The sequence below is a fragment of the Phyllobates terribilis genome, unplaced genomic scaffold, assembly GCF_046119375.1.
Source record: "Phyllobates terribilis strain yellow unplaced genomic scaffold, ASM4611937v1 Scaffold_2__4_contigs__length_985480577, whole genome shotgun sequence".
NCBI classification, from domain to species: Eukaryota; Metazoa; Chordata; class Amphibia; order Anura; family Dendrobatidae; genus Phyllobates; species Phyllobates terribilis.
This window is the reverse complement of record NW_027362762.1, coordinates 540,717,414-540,741,443: the sequence shown is the minus strand read 5'-3', so window position 1 is coordinate 540,741,443 and position 24,030 is coordinate 540,717,414.

Here is a 24,030-nt window from a genome sequence, read left to right as displayed (position 1 = left end):
GAATAGCCAAAGAGAATAGTGAGCATGGCAGGCCTACAACTCCACCTGACCAGGAGGACTCTATGCTTGCTCCCAGACTGACTGGACTCTTATCTCTGGCCAGTACTCCAGTCCAGGCCTGTCTAATTGCCACCAGTCTAGACCCTGGGACTGCACTATACGGACTCTGTGGTTATTTCTGCACCGCGACACCCTGCACAACCACCATCATCCTCACACACTGCCCTGAAGCTACACTCTTCCTGTGGGGAGTTACACTACCTTAGCTGCTATACCACCAGCTTCAGAGGACTGTTCCGCAGTGGCGGTTCCTATTGACCGCATTCCACAGGTGGCGTAGTCGGACATTAAACACCTTTACACATAGACTACCCTTGGTTTGACCGCCCTGGGTCACGGACCGGGTCGCCGCCACGGTGACTACAACCCCCAGCGTCTACAGGCCCGGATCCGGGTACCCCACGGCCCAGGGGGCGCGTCAACTGTGACCTCCACGTCTCTTCCGAGGGGCATTAAAACCGTCTTGTTAAGCTACTGCGTCCTTAACATCTCTTCCGAGGGGCATTAAAAGCGTCTTGTTAAACCACTCTGAACTCCACAGCTCTTCCAAGGGGCATTGAAATGTTGTTTTTAATTAGCTCTAATCTCCACGACTATTCGAACGGGCATTGCATTTCCTCCTAATTTTTGGCAGCTTTTGCTTGGAAGGCATAAGCAAAGACTATGGGAGACCCACTCCCCAATAACGGGAATAATCTTTGTAATATGCTGTACTGCATTGCTCTTGTAAGGGGCATTGCAAGTTCCTCTGTCCTAATTTTGGCAGCTTTTGCTTGGAAGGCATAAGCAAAGACTATGGGAGACCCGCTCCCCAATAATGGGAATAATGTTTGTACTATACCGTACTGCATGGCTCTTGTAAGGGGCATTGCAAGTTCCTCCGTCCTAATTTTTGGCAGCTTTTGCTTGGAAGGCATAAGCAAAGACTATGGGAGATCCACTCCCCAATAATGGGAATAATGTTTGTAATATGCTGTACTGCATGGCTCTTGTAAGGGGCATTGCAAGTTTCTCCATCCTAATTTTTGGCAGCTTTTGCTTGGAAGGCATAAGCAAAGACTATGGGAGACCCACTCCCCAATAATGGGAATAATGTTTTTAAGATGCTGTACTGTATGGCTCTTGTAAGGGGCATTAAAACCGTCTTGTTAAGCTACTGCAACCTCCACCACTTTTCCAAGGGGCATTCAAACCGTCTTGTTAAGCTACTGTGACCTCCACCACTTTCCCAAGGGGCATTAAAACTGTCTTGTTAAGCTACTGCGACCTCCACGTCACTTCCGAGGGGCATTAAAACCGTCTTGTTAAGCTACAGTGACCTCCACCACTTTTCCAAGGGGCATTCAAACTATCTTGTTAAGCTACTGTGACCTCCACCACTTTTCCAAGGGGCATTAAAACCGTCTTGTTAAGCTACTGCGACCTCCACGACTCTTCCAACGGGCATTGCATTTCCTCCTAATTTTTGTCAGCTTTTGTTTTTCAATGCATAGGCAAACACTAAGGGAGACCCACTCCCCAATAATGGGTAGAAGGTTTTTAGTACGCTGTAATCCACATCTGTTTCAAGGGGCATCGCAGTTCCTCATAATTTTTTGGAAAGCCTTCCATTCACTGCTTAGGCCAACAGTGCACAGGAAACCTAGTTGCTATAAATGGAAAAAATGGTTTAGTTAAGGCCCTCTGACTTCCATGTCACTTCCAAGGGGCATTGGAGTGCCTCTAAATTTTTGGTAGGCATTGCACTCACTGTATTCCCTATAACTGTGCAGACGAACTGCTCCTTTTGGTACAGAAACATATCCTACAAGACATATGTGGTTGACTGGCCTGATATTGATGTGAATGGTCCCTGTTCCTCCAGCTCTTTCTCCTTTGCCACCACCTCATCCATCATTTATCACCTGAAGCTTTGTTTTAACGGGAGTCATAGAACTGGGATAGTAGCAGGAAAACATCCAGCAATCCTCGGAAAAGGTAGGATATGCGCCAAAACGCTGACCACCTCAGGCCTAGCCGCTACTACATACAGGCGCTTTATTCCAAGAAAACAAAGCAGATGCTATCTTCTATCATCATCATGCTCCTCATTCTCAACTCCCCTGATGGAGAAGCCAGGGCCCACCGGAGGAGTCTGGTACTCTGGTGGGCTCGTCCAATGCTGCCCTAAAGCAGGCCAGGCAAAGAAAAGTGTGTGGGAAGGTGACAGGAGAAATAGGGGCGGCTGGGGACCATTTATGGACACCCGGCCGCTGGGCGGCTGGGGACTGAGTATGGATACCATGCCGCCGAAGCAGCCATGAGGTAGTGGCCACCTTCCGCCTACTCCAAACTGAAAGGCCCCACTTCAAGTGCAAGCTAGCAGTATAGCATTGCAGCCTGGGGGTGGGTGGATGGCAGGCTGCACACTTACGCTTGCATTAAAAGAAAACAAAGCAGATGCTAACTTCTATCATCATCATCATGCTCCTCACCTTGGCACTCTCAACTCCCCTGATGGAGATGCCAGGGCCCACCGGAGGAGTCTGGTTCTCTGGTGGGCTCGTCCAATGCTGCCCTAAAGCAGGCCAGGCTAAGAAAAGTGTGTGGGAAGGTGAAAGGAGAAATAGGGGCGGCTGGGGACCGTTTATGGATACCCGGCCACCCCCAGGCGACTGGTAACCGTGTGTGGACACCCGGCCGCAGGGAGGCTAGGGACCGAGTATGGACACCCGGCCGCCCCCTGGCGGCTGGGGACCGAGTGTGGACACCTGGCCGCCGGGCGGCTGGGGACTGAGTATGGATACCAGGCCGCCGAAGCAGCCATGAGGTAGTGGCCAGCTTCGGCCTCCTCCAAACTAAAAGTCCCCATTTCAAGTGCAAGCTAGCAGTATGGTATTGCAGCCTGCGGGTGGGTGGGTGGTTGGCTGCATATTTGCGCTTGCATTGCAAGGAATGGGGGAGGTACAATTGAACACTGCCCTGGGACAAGGACTTGCATGGGGATAGTTGCAAGTCTGCATCTTCTGATGCGTCAAGGATCACTTCTGATGGGGACACTTTTAGGTAGTGACCTGGGAGTCAGAGATGCTTCCAGGGGTCTTCCCCATGCTGTTCCCATGTCTTTTCAGCACTGTATGCACGTGTCACACAGCACATGGCCAGATAAGTTTGTAAAATGTTAAAATGACATATTCCGGTGAATGCATTTGTCACGGTTGAAAGCAATACAAAAGTGAAAAAAAGCATAAAAAATGCTACTTGTGAACATAGCCCAAGGTGTGGAGGAGTATTTTTGTTTTTGGTTATGTATTTTACCTTATACACAAGTCTTTAACCCTGGAAAGGAAGTTCCTTAACACATTTCACAGGCAAGCAGTTTCAGTTTCGTTTTTGAACGTTTTCTTTTGAGCCCGTAAAAGTGGCTTAATACCTCTGACCACGTTGTTGACAGCAGTGACCTGGGGGGTCACAAATGCTTCCTAGGGCGATGCCCATGCTGTCCCCATGTATTTTGAGCACTGTCACTATCGTTTTGGGCATTTTTTAGGCTTTATACAGACTGCCGGGGGTGCCGCCGCAAAAATTCTCGGGTCTCCCATAGACTAACATTGGTCTCGTTGCTCGGTTCGAGCACCCGAGTATCACGGTGAGCTCGGTCCGAGGTTCGAGCACCTGAGCATTTTAGTGCTCGCTCAACACTAGTGCCTATAGTTATCATAGGATGACTTTCTCGGCTATCAATATCAACAATAATCATTCCTTGTGATAGCAATTCTACTCGGCCAACTTTTATGGTCACCTTTATATACCCCACCTGAGGCAAGGGCTGACCATTGCTGGCATAGATGTTAAGATGTTCTTCTGGACTGCGGGTAATGTCTGAGTCAGTCCAGTATCGTTTATAAAGGATATATGGCATCGTTGTCACCTGGGAACCAGTGTCCAGCAATGCGTTCATCGGGATGCCATCAAGCACGACAGGTAGGACTGGTCGTCCTCCCACGTACTTGTCTCGCCAGCTTTGTGGGCTTGGTCGTCTTACTCCTGGGGGTTGGCCCTCTGCCCCAGGGGTTGCTAGTTTTAAATCGCAGAATCTTGTGAAGTGCCCCGCCTTTTGACAGCGGAAGCAAATGGGTTTTCCGTCCTGGTTGTAGCGATCGCTGTTCCTCCGTCTGGTTGGTGGAATTCTTCTCTGCCGTCACCACGGGATGTCATCTGGACTGGAAGCCAGCTGGATCTTTTCATTCGGAGACACTTGCATGGCCTGCATGGTTTTGGTTAGTGTAGCCATACTTTTGGTCAGCTCCTGGACCTGAAGGCGTAGGTCTGCAGACGGGTCATTATCTAGGGTCTGCGCGTCAGCCTCCATGGGTGCTGGGGAAAAGGACGCCACTTCCTGGTGGTATGTGATAGCTGGGCGCAGGAGGGATGCATTGCCACCTGGGGTTGGTTCTCGTAGCACCCAGACGGCTCGGTCTTTAAATTGCGCAAAGTCCAGATCAGGGTTTTGCAGAGCCATAATGCGCAGCTGTGTCCGGTGAGCGTTAGACAGGAGCCCCTCAAAAAACTTCTCAGTTAGCAATCTGTCCTCGTCTCGCACACTGTCGGGGTCTACTTGTCTAATGGCCCGCAGTGCCTCCTGCAGGTTTAGAGCATAGTCCCGTACACTGTCCTGCACCCTTTGTTTGCACCCGTAGAATTTCATTTTAATCTCTGCTGCTGTGCGGGTGTCAAAGGTATCCTTCAACCGGGCCAGTATTTCCTTAACAGTGCCTTTGTCCCTGCCCGGCCAGGACTTCACCTCTATCTGGGCTGCACCGATTAGCTGGCCTATGAGGATGCTGACTTTTTGCTCCTCAGACAGGGGGTACACTTTAAACAAACTGCGCAGTCTCTCCTTAAAGTCGGTCAGGGTGTGCGACTCCTCTGAGTACTGGGCCAACCACGCCGCCCCTGGTATACATGGCATTGATAACAGCATCACAGTGGCGGTGGCCGCGCCCGCAGCTAGATCCTCTCCCAGGTTGGGCATATTCCTCCCCCCTACTGAACCTCAGCCAGGTCCTGGGTTTCTGCTGACATACCATTCTGCTGCTCTGCAGGTCACTGTACAGCTGCACTCTTGCTGCACAGCTTCTCACACTTGTATTCACAGAGCTGCAGCAGCTGGGTGGATGGGATCACACAGCACAGAGGTTCAGCAGCTGAGATGGATGGATGGGATCACACAGCCCTCTGCAGGGGGAGGCGACAATCTCCCCCCTCAGTCTGATGCAAAGGGGAAGGCTGGCACCTTTCAGCCTGAGTGACAGACAACTCTGGTACAGTCTATGCAAGTGGGAGGGGCCTATTTTGGTGCCAATTCCCGTGGCTCCTCCCACGACGGGATGCCCCGCATATCATTAACTCCGCATGTGCTACAGTAATGGCTGCAGTTTATACAGTTATACACAGTCTTTGTGGCACACAGGACCCGGTTTTACCGGGCTTCGTGAATCCTGTTTGTGACGCCAAGTTGACGCACCCCCTGGGCCGTGGGGTACTCGGTGCCGGGCCGGTCGGAGCAGGGGATGTCATAGTGGCAGTGACCCGGTCCGTGACCCAGGGCGGCCAACAAAAGGGGATTATTGTTTTTAAAGTTTAATGTTCGTGACGCCACCTGTGGTATGCGGCTATATGGAGCCGCTGCTGCGGTGAAGATCCTCTGGAGCTGATAATGATGCAGCAGAGTTGGTTCAGCTCTCCACAGGCAGAGCTTAGCTCCAGGGCAGGAAGTGGTGATGTTATAGATGTTGCTGTGCAGTGTAGTGCAGGATATGATGCAGATAATGACCAGTCCACAACTTAATGGCGGTTTCCTCTTATCTTTACTTGCGGTTATTAGGCAGATCGGGGCATGGGTACTAGCTGGTAGTAGAGGTCCGGGCGGCCAGGAAGCAAGCTGGGAATCCACCTCGCCAGGTGAAGTTGTAGGCCTTCTCTTTGCGCTAATCTCTTTGGCCCTGCTGCTTATAGCTGTGCTGTGGCCCTCGTCCCTGAGTAAAACGTCTTTGTGCTCACGCGTATGGCAGGCAGCTCAGGCCTTCCTGGAACATCGCTCCCACGTGGCGGTGCTCGGCCCTATGTGCTGCTGAGCCTCCGGGCGTCTGATGGGGCCAGGAGACCTGCAGTCTTCTGCCCTCCGGTTTTTGCTGCTGGGCCTTCAGTGCCCCACAACCTCGGACTCCTGTGTCCGGTTCTTCTACGCTCCTCTCTGGGGTGAGCTGCCGTGCAGCTCCACTCCCCAGGTCTTTCCTCTTCACTGTCCAGTATTCAACTTCTCTCACTAACTCTAACTAACCCCGACTCCAGATTCCAGTTGCTAAGGGGAGGAGCTCCCCTTGCTTGTCTGGAGCCAGGAAAGTGTTGCATGCTAGTATACCTGACTAATGGACCCCTGCTTGCTTCCAGGCATGGCATCACCTCCTGTGAGGGAGGTGACGCGCCCAGGGGATGGGGAAACGACTCAGTGCCCGGGCCTTGCTGTTGGTTTTTGGGGATGTCGCGGTGGCCGGCTCCCGGGCCCGTACCCTGGGGTCACTCTTAAAAGCAAAAGGAAGGGGGAAAAGGTGTACGGGAAAGGGGAAATGTTTGTGACGCCACCTGTGGTGTCTGGTGAAGGTCACCAGCGCTGCAACAGTCCTCCAAGGCAGGTGTTCAGGGCAGCTATAGATGGTTCGGCTCCCCACAGGTGGAGCAGGCCTCAAGGGCAGCGTAGAGAGGGTTTGGAATAGAAAGTTGGCGGGTGCCGAGCCATGAAGGAAAGAACAGACAGAGGCAGTAATTGAAGTCATCCAAGTCTTTACTCATGGTGGTGCTTTCTCAGCTCAGAGCTTCTCTCTGCTGTCACACGGCGAGCTGCGGCCGCCAGGGTGGGGTTCAGCACACTCCAGGTAGTTCAGGAGCGCTTGACAGGACCCCCGCTCTAAAGTGTTCCTCTCTTGTTGATCTTATCCCGCCTTGTGTCCCCCACTGAGTCCCGTACGGGTACTGCGATGTCCCTTATGGGTAACGTGTAATTCCCGGACCGACTGGGTGCCCTTTTTGGTGACTTGTGGTGAAAACGTGGCGCAAGGTCGGGTCCCTCTGGATAAACTCAGATTAGGGCATACAGGTGGCGACTCCGCTCCGTCCGTATCCCCCTGGGATCCACATAAGCCTCCGGACTTTTCCGACAGAGACGTGAAGTAGTGCAAAGTCAGATAATCGGGGACCGGTACCCCCTCTTGCGGCAGGGTCTCTCTGGCTGAGCCAGAATAAGGTATGCAGGTGGCGACTCCGCTCCATCCGCACCCCCTGAGATCCTTTCGCCTGTGGAGCCTATCTCCTCTGCTCCCCTCCTGGGCCTTCTTGGTTGGACTCTGACCGGGGATAGTGCTGGTTATAACTCTGCCCCAATCCCCCGTCTCGAGGCCTGAGACCGGGAACCATGGACCTTGAGGCGGCTGCAGGCTTATGCTGACCTGCCGTCCCAAAGACCCATGACCAAAGACCCGGTTATTAAAATGGCCTCCAGTTATATAGAATTCTAGCAAAGTGCTTAGGTAAATGCTTCCTCCACCCTCACTCACTACGTGGTTCCCCCTAACTTTGGTTCCCCCCAACTCCTCCATTCAGGCCCGGGGCAGCACTATGGTGCTTTAGGCGCCCTTCAGAACTGGAGTGGTATAGTGTTGAGTGTGTGGTTGGGGTCCTGTGTAGTACTCCATCCTTACTTGGGAGAGGAGATATCACACCTCATTCTGAGGTGCAGTACTCCTGTGGCGACTGAACCCTCAGGGGCGCCACAGAGGCAATGCCTCTGTGGCAACCGGACCCCTGTGGTGCCACATATATTCCTTGAAGAGATGCTGTTTTCAGCAGGAAATGTGTCTATGATGCAGTTGACCAAGTATGAAGCAACTGCTCGAGTGTGACGCTGGGACAAGAAGCTGTGGGTCCTGTTTAAAGGAGTCATGTCAGAGAGGAGAACCAGGCAGGGCAGAAACCGCTGATTTGAAAAGTAGGGTAGAAAATTCTCAGAGTATGCTGGTGTCGTCGCCATGTAGTGTGGGACGTTCTAAGACATTGGGCCTGCTCGAAATTAAGTTACATACAAGGCAGAAGTACCACACTGAAACGCTTAAGTATCAAAGCAGAGCTCAACATAATTGTCTCAGCCTATCTCTTGCATATGTGCTTGCATTGGCATATATACATCTTATTGGCTGAACTATCATCTACACCCACCTTAAGTCTAGGTGTGGCTTCTACTTCTTAAGTTTGACATCCCTATATGCTCTGTCTACGCTTAGCTTTACAAAGAAATGCAAGTGTCTTATAATCTAAAAACACAGAGCCTGATTCCTCCTACAAGGCAGGAGATACACATAGACACAACTAAAATGGAGTCAAGATAGACAAATAAATCCTGCTATCACATTGGTAAGGACACAAGGTAGAAGCTATAGAAGGAAAGAGTACTAGTAGAAACTATAATTTATTTGCTATGTATCATGGTTTCAGTTAAATTAGTAATCAACTGTGGTTTGGACAAACCATCCTCTGTGCCACATACACGGACTCTTGCAGGTGCTCCCATCATGACACTAAGGCCATGTGCACTCATACAGTATTCGGTCAGTATTGTGCATCAGTATGTGTAAGCCAAAACCAGGAGTGGGTGATAAATACAGAAGTGGTGACGTGTTTCTATTATACTTTTCCTCTGATTGTTCCTCTCCTGATTTGGGCTTACAAATACTGATGTGACATACTGACCAAATACTGAATGTGTGCATGTGGCCTAATTTTGACTTGTAGCTCACGCCATCTATATCAGCAGAGCCCCAAAGTTTAGTGATTGGCTGCAGCAATGTCGATGTGATGTCACTGCTGCAGCCACACAATGGAGACTGAGGCAGGGGCGGAGTCTCAGCGTTTGACCCGCAGAGGGGATGTTAAGCACAGCCTGTTTTTTTACAGTGAACTGTGCATATAGGGAAACGTTTTTTGAAAGGGTCAACTCATTTAAGTTGTATCATTGCAACTATCAGGATATTGTGCCTCATAGAAATGAAGCCAGCAATCTGCGATGACAGTACATTATCTGCTATGACAGTGCATTATCTGCTATGACAGTACATTATCTGCCATGACAGTGCATTATCTGCTATGACAGTACATTATCTGCGATGACAGTACATTATCTGCGATGACAGTGCATTATCTGCTATGACAGTGCATTATTTGCTATGACAGTACATTATCTGCGATGACAGTACATTATCTGCTATGACAGTGCAGTATCTGCTATGACAGTACATTATCTGCGATGACAGTACATTATCTGCTATGACAGTACATTATTTGCCATGACAGTACATTATCTGCTATGACAGTGCATTATCTACTATGACAGTACATTATCTGCGATGACAGTACATTATCTGCGATGACAGTGCATTATCTGCTATGACATGCATTGTCTTTACATTTTTACTAATCTGACGTAACTGCCTCAGACTCCTGTGTGGAAGCCCTGTTGTCCATGGTCTAGTAATGAAAACATCATCTTCCCTTCTCCGCACATGACTGTGATTGTTTTCATTCCCTGGTTAGATGGGAATCTGCAGCTGTCATAAATGTATGCCCTAGAGTGCTATGGCACAATATATTAGTGTGTATATACAGTATGTCCTGGTATGGCAAGCCATGAAATATGTTATACAATCTATTTAGTTTATGGATAATTGAGGTATCAATACTCAATATAAAATGTTATCATGGATTTTTCTATCAATAAGTAATAATAAGAAGTCCCACTTCATCAAATTTTGACTGAAATAATAATGTTACTTGAATGATTTGTTTGATTTTTAATTATGTCATAGCTCACAATACTTCCGTAGCAAGATATTTCTATCTATTTCATAGCCTGGAGAGAAACTTCACTTTCCCTTCGAGTGCCAACTCTATGTTTGGCTCAGGTATCTGTGCCAACTCATATACCCACAGCTGTTAGCCTTCACCGTCAGCCACTTCTCCTGTCTCAAGTCAAAAGGGAGAGCAGTAGGCAGAAGGCAATCAAGCAGTAAATCATGTGCAAAAATCTAATGCTCTTCAGCAGCATAACATCAGCTGCATATTAGTGGTTGCTTGCTAATATAATGTTATATAAGAATATTTTCCAGCACTACTTCCTCATTTTGCAAAGTTGGGCATATTCCAAATTAAATAATTGCTATAAATGGAGATTTTATGTAATCAGTGGTTCATGACCTACCATTATAATGCAAGAGAAATACATGTTGTATATGATTTCTATTCTTCTATGAATAGTTTCCTTTTGGCCTTTGTATTTCCTTAATTATGTAAATCAGAGAAGTTATATACAGTATGTGCTCTTGAGCAAAATTTAAGTGACCATTGACGTAGTAGCTTAATAGATAAATTAGTAGTAGATAAATTTTATTATATTACAGTGGCTTGTGAAAGTATTCACCCCTTTCGCTTTTTACCTATTTTGTTACATTGCAACCTGTGTTTAAATACTTTTGTAATCTGATTTGTTTGTGAGTTTAATTAGGAGGAGACTGCAAAAAATGGGTGCAGCCTATTTTTGCTCTCATTTGAGAGCTTGAAGAAGGTGAGTTTCAATGCTCCTTTCATTTGGTGTTGGTGCTGTATGGCGGCCATTGTTTCTGTGGCATTGTGATTTGTGGGGCGGTGCGGTCTGGTGTCATGGAGACGCAGTCTTGCAGCATGGGTGCTGTGAGGCATCAGGCTGCCCGCCCTGCTGGTGCATTGTCGCTGTAGCGGTGGCTGAGAGGTTCGCCGTGATGTTAAACTAAGAATCTCATGTTCAGTTATACATATTTTTGCCTAGCGGCATTAGATCAATGTATGATTTTTTTGGAGGTGCGGTCCATGCTCTTTTTCCAGGGTGATGCATCAGCATTAAATAGTCTAAGTTGGTAAAGTGAGAAAAATACAGACATAAATTAAATTTATGGGATCAAATAACTAAAAATTGGCATGTGCATATTATTCATCCCTTTTTTTGAAAGGCCACAGAGGCTGCAACACCATAAACCCCTTAACAACAGCCCATACGCATTGAAACAGCAGCTGCAAAGGGGCATTATTCTCTCATCGCCATTTAAAAACGCCAATCATCAATAAGTGAATAGCGCCTCCCAGAGTCCGAAAATCTCCAGCGTATCAGCTGAGACCCTGTAAGACACGATCGGGAATGGTTTTCTTCTCCACAGTCACGTGATTGACGATATTCAAAGAATAACGGCAGTTACGTAAAAAAAAGTGTGATCCGCTATTAAAATCATTTCTCTCTCTTCTGACATGATATAACATGTCAGAGGAGAGACAAATGATGTCCCCAAAACCCCAACGGTACTTCTGCCTTCACCTGGCCCTCCACCTCCTCTTTATGAAGAAAAATGTCGGGAGCATGTGTAGTGCGCTTGCCGAGATCTGCCGGCCAGCACCCGGCAACAACAGGGATTTTTCTTATTGGTTCCTAACTTTTGATCACTGTGATAGACCCTATCAAATGTGACATGGTTCCCGCAATCTATTTCAGCGAATTTGTGTTTCAAAATTCAAATATTGCTCCTTCCCTTCCGAGCAACATACCGAACTTTTTGAATACATGTGGGGTATCAATGTGCTCAAAATAAAATGGGTAACAAACTGTGGGGTCCACTTTTTGGTGTTACCTCTTGCAAAAGTGAAAAAATCGGGGCTAAAGCAAGATTCTAGAGGTAGAATTTTACATTTTTTTTAATTTCACTTTGCATTAATTCCTGTGTAGCATGTGAAAGGTTATTTGAGGGGTGCGGTTTATAAATGGTATCAATTTTGGGGAGTTTCCGATATATAGGCCTCTCAAGGTCCATTGAAATCTGAATAGGTCCCTAAAGAAACAGCTTTTGTAAATTTGTTGAAAAAATGAGAAATCACTGCTAAAATTTTACCCATCTAACATCCTAAAATCTAAAATGACGTTTGAAAAAATGATGCAGCTGTAAAGTAGACATATGGAAAATGTTATTTATTAATTATTTTGTACAGCATGATTAACTGGTTTAAAGATATAAAGATAGAAAGTTTGAAAATTGAAATTTTTTTCAAACTTTTTGCTAAAATTCTGATATTTTCACAAATAATTGCAAATTATATTGAATAAATTTTACCCCTATCATGAAGTGCAATATATCATAAAACAATAATCTCCGAATCATCCGGATACATGCAAGCGTATCAGAGTTATTACCACATAAAGTGAAACTCATCAGATTTCTAAAATATGGCCTGGTCATTAAGGTCAAAATTACAGTAAAGATATACAGTAAAGACCACTCATTTAAAGATTTTTCTGTATTTTCATGACTTTGAAAATTTTACATTCACACTGAAGGCATCAAAACTATGAATTAACACATGTGGAATTATATACTTAACAAAAAAGTGTGAAACAACTGAAAATATGTCTTATATTCTAGGTTCTTCAAAGTAGCCACCTTTTGCTTTGATGACTGCTTTGCACACTCTTGGCATTCTCTTGATGAGCTACAAGAGGTAGTCACCGGAAATGGTTTTCACTTCACAGGTGTGCCCTTTCAGGTTTATTAAGTGGGATTTCTTGCCTTATAAATGGGGTTGGGATCATCAGTTGTGTTGTGCAGAAGTCTGGTGGATACACAGCTGATAGTCCTACTGAATAGACTGTTAGAATTTGTATTATGGCAAGAAAAAAGCAGCTAAGTAAAGAAAAACGAGTGGCCATCATTACTTTAAGAAATGAAGGTCAGTCAGTACGAAAAATTGGGAAAACTTTGAAAGTGTCCCCAAGTGCAGTTGCAAAAACCATCAAGCGCTACAAAGAAACTGTCTCACATGAGGACCGCCCCACGAAAGGAAGACCAAGAGTCACCTCTGCTTCTGAGGATAAGTTTATCTGAGTCACCAGCCTCAGAAATCGCAGGATAACAGCAGCTCAGATTAGAGACCATGTCAATGCCACACAGAGTTCAAGCAGCAGACACCTCTCTTCAACAACTGTTAAGAGGAGACTTTGTGCAGCAGGCTTTCATGGTAAAATAGCTGCTAAGGACAGGCAACAAGCAGAAGAGACTTGTTTGGGCTAAAGAACACAAGGAATGGACATTAGACCAGTGGAAATCTGTGCTTTGGTCTGATGAGTCCAAATTTGAGATCTTTGGCTACAACCACCGTGTCTTTGTGCAACACAGAAAAAGTGAAGGGGTGGACTCTACATGCCTGGTTCCCACCGTCAAGCATGGAGGAGGAGGTGTGATGGTGTGGGGGTGCTTTGCTGGTGACACTGTTGGGGATTTATTCAAAATTGAAGGCATACTGAACCAGCATGGCTACCACAGCATCTTGCAGCGGCATGCTATTCCATCCGGTTTACGTTTAGTTGGACCATCATTTATTTTTCAACAGGACAATGACCCCAAACACACCTCCAGGCTGTGTAAGGGCTATTTGACCAAGGAGGAGAGTGATGGGGTGCTATGCCAGATGACCTGGCCTCCACAGTCACCAGACCTGAACCCAATCGAGATGGTTTGGGGTGAGCTGGACCGCAGAGTGAAGGCAAAAGGGCCAACAAGTGCTAAGGATCTCTGGGAACTCCTTCAAGATTGTTGGAAGACCATTTCCGGTGACTACCTCTTGAAGCTCATAAAGAGAATGCCAAAAGTGTGCAAAGCAGTCATCAAAGCGAAAGGTGGGTACTTTGAAGAACCTAGAATATAAGACATATTTTCAGTTGTTTCACACTTTTTTGTTAAGTAATTAATTCCACATGTGTTAATTCATAGTTTTGATGCCTTCAGTATGAATGTACAATTTTCATAGTCATGAAAATATAGAAAATCTTTAAATGAGAAAGTGTGTCCAAACTTTTGGTCTGTACTGTATATATATATTTTTCTCCAGGTCTGCAGGGGAGCATAAGAAAGTCTAACATCTGAAAGAAAGGACGAGAAACTCAAAGTTTCGTTTAGGCCCCGTGGAGCCACTGTGTCAAGTGTGACAATCCATCTGGTCTCTTTTTGGGCCAGGGGTTGCTTGGCATTACCCCCCTGGGGACCAAGATGTAGTGTGTCTATACCATGTACCTTCAATGTTTTCGGGTCAGAATTATGCACGGCCCGAAAATGATGCGGTAAGGTCTTGAGTTCCCGGGGGTCTGCCACCATCTTGCCCGCGTTAATGTCCCGCACGTGCTCCTGCACCCTAACTCTTAACTAGAGATGAGCGTTGTTCTACTCGAACTGTTCGCCAATCTCAAATTCGAGCTGTTTTGGGCGGTGTTCGAGCCGTTCGGCGAACACGAACAATTTGAGAAAAATTCGGCTGTTCGAGGTTATGTTCGATAACTGTTTGTGCACCAAAATCATAACTGGATTTTTTCTCAGTAATGATGAAAATTAATGTTAATACGCAGATTGAGTGTACAGCGGGGTGGGGGGAGGGGCAGGGGATGGATCTCTGCAGGAACAATGAAGATCTCCATTTTTTTTTTCTCTTTCCCGCATTTACAGTGGGGAGGTGCAATCTGTCAGCCTATCAGCAGCGCACACACGGAGCGAAGTGCTTTTTTTCACACAAGCAAGGGCATGTGTCATTGGCAGTGTATGTCACATGTCCTTGCCCTATAAGACCAAGCCATTTTCCCCGTCGCCACCATTTTCTCACTGCTGCAGCTGCGTGTTAGACGGCACCGCTGTTGCTGTGTGCGCTATACCTTGTTAATTTCAAGCCAATTTTCGCACAAATCTACAGATAGCTTGGGAGTAGGGAATAGTTGTGATTGCAGTCCTTTTAAGGACTAGGTTACAGCATTTCCTATGACTTTTATCAGGCAGGTCTGTGCTCTTAAATAGATAGGTTGTGGGAGTAAAGACTAATTGTAATTGGAGTCCTTTTCAGGACTAGGTTACATCAGTTCCTATCAGTTTTTGCCAGGCAGGTCTGTGCCAGTGCTGTGCAAATTTTTTTCACAGCATTTGGCTGAATCTAGCAAGGCTAATCCTTTTTGGCCTATTGCAGAGTATGTTAGTCAGTGGAGTAGCCTATCTGTGTTGCAAGATATACCACCTGTGTATAGAATACCAATTTTTTTACTGCACCTAGTGAAGTAAAATCTTTTGGGCATAGCATCATTCTATTAGTCCATCTATACTGACCTCCATCAGGTTGCAAATTGAATATAATTTTTTTCTGCATCTAGCTCTGAAAAAATATTGGGCTTCTAGCTGTGTGTGGGACTTGTTGTATTAGTCCATCTATACTGACCTCCATCAGGTTGCAAACTGAATATATTTTTTTCTGCATCTACCTCTGAAAAAATATTGGGCTTCTAGCTGTGTGTGGGACTTGTTCTATTAATCCATCTATACAGACCTCCATCAGGTTGCAAACTGAATATATTTTTTTCTGCATCTACCTCTGAAAAAATATGTGGCCTTCTAGCAGTGTGTGGGACTTTTTCTATTAGTCCATCTATACTGACCTCCATCAGGTTGCAAACTGAATATAATTTTTTTCTGCATCTAGCTCTGAAAAAATATTTGGCCTTCTAGCAGTGTGTGGGACTTTCTCTATTAGTCCATCTATACTGACCTCCATCAGGTTGCAAATTCAAAATAATTTTTTGTCTGCATCTAGCTCTGAAAAAATATTGGGCTTCTAGCTGTGTGTGGGACTTGTTGTATTAGTCCATCTATACTGACCTCCATCAGGTTGCAAATTAAAAATAATTTTTATCTGCATCTACAGTACCTCTGAAAAAATATTTGGGCTTCTAGCTGTGTGTGGGACTTGTTCTATTAGTCCATCTATACTGACCTCCATCAGGTTGCAAATTGAATATAATTTTTATCTGCATCTAGCTCTGAAAAAATATTTGGCCTTCTAGCAGTGTGTGGGACTTTCTCTATTAGTCCATCTATACTGACCTCCATCAGGTTGCAAATTAAAAATAATTTTTATCTGCATCTACCTCTGAAAAAATATTTGGGCTTCTAGCTGTGTGTGGGACTTGTTCTATTAGTCCATCTATACTGACCTCCATCAGGTTGCAAATTGAATATAATTTTTATCTGCATCTAGCTCTGAAAAAATATTTGGCCTTCTAGCAGTGTGTGGGACTTTCTCTATTAGTCCATCTATACTGACCTCCATCAGGTTGCAAATTAAAAATAATTTTTATCTGCATCTACCTCTGAAAAAATATTTGGGCTTCTAGCTGTGTGTGGGACTTGTTCTATTAATCCATCTATACAGACCTCCATCAGGTTGCAAACTGAATATATTTTTTTCTGCATCTACCTCTGAAAACATATTTGGGCTTCTAGCTGTGTGTGGGACTTGTTCTATTAATCCATCTATACTGACCTCCATCAGGTTGCAAACTGAATATATTTTTTTCTGCATCTACCTCTGAAAAAATATTGGGCTTCTAGCTGTGTGTGGGACTTGTTCTATTAATCCATCTATACAGACCTCCATCAGGTTGCAAACTGAATATATTTTTTTCTGCATCTACCTCTGAAAAAATATGTGGCCTTCTAGCAGTGTGTGGGACTTTCTCTATTAGTCCATCTATACTGACCTCCATCAGGTTGCAAATTCAAAATAATTTTTTGTCTGCTTCTAGCTCTGAAAAAATATTGGGCTTCTAGCTGTGTGTGGGACTTGTTGTATTAGTCCATCTATACTGACCTCCATCAGGTTGCAAACTGAATATATTTTTTTCTGCATCTACCTCTGAAAAAATATTTGGGCTTCTAGCTGTGTGTGGGACTTGTTCTATTAATCCATCTATACTGACCTCCATCAGGTTGCAAACTGAATATATTTTTTTCTGCATCTACCTCTGAAAATATATTGGGCTTCTAGCTGTGTGTGGGACTTGTTCTATTAATCCATCTATACAGACCTCCATCAGGTTGCAAACTGAATATATTTTTTTCTGCATCTACCTCTGAAAAAATATGTGGCCTTCTAGCAGTGTGTGGGACTTTCTCTATTAGTCCATCTATACTGACCTCCATCAGGTTGCAAATTCAAAATAATTTTTTGTCTGCTTCTAGCTCTGAAAAAATATTGGGCTTCTAGCTGTGTGTGGGACTTGTTGTATTAGTCCATCTAAACTGACCTCCATCAGGTTGCAAACTGAATATATTTTTTTCTGCATCTACCTCTGAAAAAATATTGGGCTTCTAGCTGTGTGTGGGACTTGTTCTATTAATACATCTATACAGACCTCCATCAGGTTGCAAACTGAATATATTTTTTTCTGCATCTACCTCTGAAAAAATATTGGGCTTCTAGCTGTGTGTGGGACTTGTTCTATTAATCCATCTATACAGACCTCCATCAGGTTGCAAACTGAATATATTTTTTTCTGCATCTACCTCTGAAAAAATATTGGGCTTTTAGCTGTGTGTGGGACTTGTTGTATTAGTCCATCTATACTGACCTCCATCAGGTTGCAAACTGAATATATTTTTTTCTGCATCTACCTCTGAAAAAATGTTGGGCCTTCTAGCAGTGTGTGGGACTTTCTCTATTAGTCCATCTATACTGACCTCCATCAGGTTGCAAATTCAAAATAATTTTTTGTCTGCATCTAGCTCTGAAAAAATATTGGGCTTCTAGCTGTTTGTGGGACTTGTTGTATTAGTCCATCTATACTGACCTCCATCAGGTTGCAAATTAAAAATAATTTTTATCTGCATCTACAGTACCTCTGAAAAAATATTTGGGCTTCTAGCTGTGTGTGGGACTTGTTCTATTAGTCCATCTATACTGACCTCCATCAGATTGCAAATTGAATATAATTTTTATCTGCATCTACCTCTGAAAAAATATTTGGCCTTCTAGCAGTGTGTGGGACTTTCTCTATTAGTCCATCTATACTGACCTCCATCAGGTTGCAAATTGAATATAATTTTTATCTGCATCTAGCTCTGAAAAAATATTTGGCCTTCTAGCAGTGTGTGGGACTTTCTCTATTAGTCCATCTATACTGACCTCCATCAGGTTGCAAATTAAAAATAATTTTTATCTGCATCTACCTCTGAAAAAATATTTGGGCTTCTAGCAGTGTGTGGGACTCATTGTATTAGGCCATCTATACCAAGCTCCACCAGCTTTGAAATTAATAATAATTTTTAGCTGCATCTAGCCCTGAAAATAATTTTCCCCAATAGTGGTAGCAATAGAAATATGGGGCGCGCGCGCCTGGCTAACAAAAATATACGCTTCATAACACAAAACACCAGCCTAGCGCACTGCATTAATAAGATGGCATCATCGTCTCTCCCAGTGCTAGGCCTACTACGCAGGCTAGTATTCCTGTGCCTAAAACACAATGTATGGGTCCGCGCTAGCCACTATGCTGAGGGGTATAAAGCTGCTGCTAACGCTTTATAACAATTCAATTGGCAGATTTTCACAGAGCTCTTCCACAACGCCCACCCATCGGGCAACAGTTGCCCACCCTCCCTATGGGATCTAGAGGCGAATAGTTGATGCCATTTATCAGAGCGTCAGTTGCCCCGTCAACGTGGCAAGCATACGGTAAGGCATGGGAAGAGTGGACACGGCTAGTAGCAGGCAGACGGGTTGACCAATGTGAACAAGCCAGATCACAAGTCACCATAGAATTTCTCCACCAGCTAATGATGAGGGGCATATCAGGGGCGTCAGCGCAGCGGTGTCTGACCGGAGTAGCATTTCACTTCCAACTACTGAATTGGGGAGATGTGACAAAGATTCATCATCAGACAATCCATAAAAGGGTGGAAAAGGGGTCAGCCAAGTCAGGAATGTAGACGTCCCGTCCCGTGTCACTAAAACTGATTTCTCACATCTTATCCCTAACACCATTAACATGACACTCACAATTTGAAGCAACACTAATGTCTACTGCATTTGTGATCGCCTTCTTCGGGGCGCTATGTATAAGCGAATTAGTCCCTCAATCCAAAATTACCACCAGTGGACGCTTATTACACCAGGAAGTAGTCATAGCCAATAATGCAATACGTGTACGCATACACCAATCGAAAACGGTTCCAGCGGGCAGGGGTACTTGGGTACTTCTACAACCCACAAACGGTACACTGAGTCGGGTAACAATAGTAAAAACATATCTAACCATCAGATCACAAAGTAATTTCTTCGTATCACACATTGATGGAATGCCATTATCAAGATACCTGTTCCAAGCTATATTTAATAAATGCATAACATCGGCAGGGAACCACCCCAAAGATTACGGGACACACTCATTCCGCATAGGTGCGGCCACGGAAGCAGCAAGAGCAGGACTGTCAGAAACGGAAGTTCAGAGGATAGGGAGATGGCGATCCACGTGTTTGGCGAGATACATAAGACCGGACTTGTTATCCTAACGTGGTTTGTTTCTTTTACAGGTGACGCTAAGCCAACAGTGTGAGTGATAGGCCACTAGTATATATATTGGGCACAAAAAAGGGCGAAAGTCCACCCAGGCGGGAGGAAATTAGAGTTTCATAACACATATTTCAACTGGAGAGGTATTAGAGGCCTGCTATGGCCACAGGTACTAATGGAGGTAATCAAGGTAGGGAGAGAGGCAAGAGGTCCGGTCATCTTAGTTATACAGGCCGGGGGAAACAACCTAGGTCATCACAAGAGCGCATAACTAATGGCAATAATGAAACTAGACACTGAGCGCTTCAGAGAATTTTTCACAAAATTAGCTATAGTATGGTCAGAGATTGTGCCGATAGCGGTATGGCAAGGTGCGCGAGACATCACGGCCATCGAATGGACAAGGCGGGTAATAAATATTCGGATGGCAAAATTTAGAACAGACAGAGGCGGTGTAGTGATACGACACCGACAACTGGAAGGAGATAAAGCAGGCCTCATACGGCCCGACGGTGTTCACTTAATAGATATTGGACTGGACATATTCCTGTCAGGACTCCAGGACGGAGTGGAACAAGCGTTAAGAGTGATGGGTGGGGGTCAGAGTCCTGCATACGAGTACGCTGGATCCTCCGTGGCCTGGAAATAGAAAGGACATGTTGGAGAGTTACACTTGTTGGCCAACTTGCCGGAGTGGGGACCCAGGGCATGCTGCAACAAGCTGAATTATTTTAGAAATAAAATGCCTTTCTAATGGAATGAGTATAAAGAGTTAATAAAGCTGTGACCGATCCTCACCCATCCAGTTGTAAGAGTTACATTATTGGGTTGTCCATGAAAGGGGGGCGGTAGGGAGGCTGAGCATCTGGGTTTGGTTGGGGGTCCCCACAGTCTGCCTAGGCTAGATTAATTAAAAAATTCTTATTAGATACACAGGCGGTGCAGCTTGCTTCGCAGCTGGGCTACTACGCCCAAAGTATTGCCTAGGCTAGATGCAGTTAAAATTCTACGCTGACTAGCAGACACTGAAGATTTGGAGCAGACCTCTGAGTAAACAGCTCTTCAGACTCAACCATCTGTGTTACCCCAAGCCATAGTGTATGTAGTTTCTTACAGTTAAAAGGGGGGGGTGCGACCCAACCCACCTGGAATTGACGATGCCAACGTCACGTAAGACACAGCAACGGGACTCCCAAAATTGTGGCACAGACACCACTTAACCCTAGAACGCATACCTGTGGCCTTGCAGGCCCGCCCAGTTAATTGTTTTCTATTTTCTGCAAGATTGCTTTAGTTAGAATTTTGTAACTCTAGGTATTCTTCATGTATATAGTTGTTTGTCATTTGAGTTTGAGTTATTCCATGTTATTTGCACACGGGCCTAAAGGGCCCCAGGTATGTGAAAGTGTAGATTTTTATGGTCATGCGTTCTAGGGTTAAGTGGCATCAATTGCCCCACTGTTGCTTAAAACGGTTGGTGAGGTGATTTTACCAAATCCCCAAGCTTTTAGTCTCCCAAGGATGACACAGGGGTAGAAATGTCCTTGCGAATCCATGATTTGATCATCTTTATGAACGTGAGTCTGTCTACATTCTCAGTGGACAGCCGCGTGCGCTTATCTGTCAGCACACCACCAGCAGCGCTGAACACACGTTCAGAGAGAACGCTGGCTGCATGGCATGACAAGATCTCCAAGGCGTGAGTGGCGAGCTCCGGCGATTTTTCAAGATTGGAATACCAAAATGAGCAAGGGTCCAGTGACACAGTCATGGCTTCGATGTTCACTTGGAGATTCTCCTGTACCATCCTCTCTAGGCATTGACTATGTGTCAGACTTCTTGTCTCCTGTGGCCTTGCAAAGGATGGTCTAAAAAAGTGGTGAAACGATTCCACAAAATTGCTGTTACCAGCAGATACTGTGTTACTGTTACTGTTTGAGTGATGAAGACTCGACAGTCCCACCGTTGGCAAGTGAGATTCACTACGTGCACCACTGGTGTTTTGTGGAAAAGCACATGTAAGATTCTGCAACAGATACTCCTGCATTCGTCAATACCTTTTTATGGCAGGAATTATTTCGGCAAATATACTTTTGTACCGGGGATCTAAGAGTGTGGCAACCCAGTAGTCGGTATTACTTCGAATTCTGACAATCCGGGGGTCATGTTGCAGGTAGTGCAGCAAGAAGGCACTCATGTGTCTTGCGCATCCAGAAGGACCAAGTCCTTGTTGTTTTGGTAGCGAGGTAAGAATCATGCTTCCTTCCTCTGCCCTCTCCCTCCAACCTCGCACAACAGAAATGTGATCAAGGTCTCCCTCATATGATGAGTCTTCCATGCCCATTGCCAGTTCGTCCTCCACTTCTTCCTCGGCTCCTGCACCTTCCTCAACAGTTTGGCTGCTACCATGCGCCCTGGTTAATCCCTCTCCCCCACCCTCCCATGCCTGCCGCCTTGGTTCTGCCAACCGTCTGGACCTTGGAGATGTTATCTCTTCCGCATACGACTCCTCCTCTACTTCCTCCACCTCCTCTTGTCCCACCACCTGACTCCGAATTCTGTTTAACATGTGCTCCAGCATGTAAATCACCGTAATAGTCATGCTGATAATGGCATCGTCAGCACTAAACATCTTCGTCGCCATTTCAAGACTGTGCAGAAGGGTGCATAGGTCCCTGATCTGAGACCACTCCTCCAGCGTGATTTGCCCCACCTCTGGATCTCGTTGGCCCAGGCTATACGTCAGAACGTATTGCACCAGGGTGCTGCCACAGTCGCTGCAACATGTGCAGAGTTGAATTCCACCGTGTCGGCACATCGCATTTCAGCCGGTGAACTGGCAGGCCCAACGACTTCTGTAGAGATGTAAGTCGTTGAACTGCGGGATGCGAACGGCGGAAGTGAGCACACAGCGACCGTGCACTCTGCAGAAGGCCATCTAGTCCGGGATAGTGGGCTAAAAATTGCTGGACAACCAGGTTCAACACGTGAGCCATACAAGGCACGTGTGTGACATTGCCCCGGCGAAGTGCCGCATCCAGGTTTGCAGCATTGTCGCACATGGCCTTCCCTGGTTGCAGGTCCAGTGGAGACAACCTTTCATGAAACTTGGTCTCCAGAGCTGACCAAAACTCCTCAGCTGTGTGACTCACATTTCCCAGACATTTCAAAGTAAACACAGATGCGTTGAGCCCTGCTGCCAGCATAGTAAGGAGGTGTGCAGGATTCCTTCTGCGCAGTTAGAAAGCAGGTGGCATTACCAGACAGGCTTTGGGTGCAGCTGGAGGTCCGAGAGGAGGTTGAGGAGGCAGAAGCAGTGGAGGAAGTTCGAGATAAAGAGGATTAACACACAACTCGTGGGGACGGTAAGACTTGGACAGCAGCCCCTTGTCCTGCTGTCACCATAGTTACCCAGTGCCCAGTCAGCGACATGTAACGCCCCTGTCCATGCCTTCTCGTCCAAGTGTCTGTGGTGAAGTGCACCCTGTCACACACAGAGTTTCACAAAGAAGCGGTGATGTTGTGTGCGACATGCTAGTGGAGCGCAGGCACACCTTTCTTTGAGAAGTAGTGCCGACTGGGCATCTGGTACTGGGGCACTGTGACGGACATAAGGTCTTGAAAATCCTCTGTGTCCTCCAGGTGGAAAGGCAGCATTTCTGTAGCCAACAGCTTGCAGATGGTGAAATTCAACCTCTTAGCTTTCTCATGGCTAGGAGGAAATGGTCTTTTACTTTTCCACATCTGAGGGACCGAGGGCTGGCTGTTGTGCTTAGACGGTGTTGAGTAGGGTGTCCCCGGCAACTGCCGGTCTGTGAGGAAGATGCAGGCGGACATGTTAGGTTGCCTTGATCCAAAGGTGGTGCTCTCGATGTCGGAGAGCGCTCAACACTAGCAGGTGTTTCCACTTCCCAATGAACTGACGACCTGCCAATCACACTGGCTGTTGCGGGTAAAGAGGTGGCAGGTCTGCGTCCAAAAACATGTGTGACTGCTGTCCCCCCCAGTCACAGAGGATGAAGAGGCTGCAGATGCACAAGATGGGGCAGACGGTGGTTGGCCCAGCCGGCTAGGCCGCATTGTAACACAGTGAGCTTCCCACTGCAACTTATGCTTCATATCCATGTGACGGTACATGCATGAAGTACTCAAACTATGTATTTTTTGGCCTCTACTTAGCTTTTGCTGACAAATATTACAGATAACACGAGTTGGGTCATCCTTATCGATCTGAATAAATGCCCAGGCTATGCAAGGCTTAGAGCCCATGTGACCTGAAGAGCCACTACGACTTGTGGTCAGAGGCAGAGTTGTGGTTGAGGATGCAGTTGTTGACGTGCTTCCAGTACTCCGTCTCTGTTCAGGAAGGCGCAACCTAACCTCGTCGTCAATAGCATCTGTGATGCCCCGCTGCGCTTGGTATCACAGATCCTACAAGAGTGCATTGATGGAATCCTCCACAAGAGGCCCCCATAAACATTCACACATCTCCAC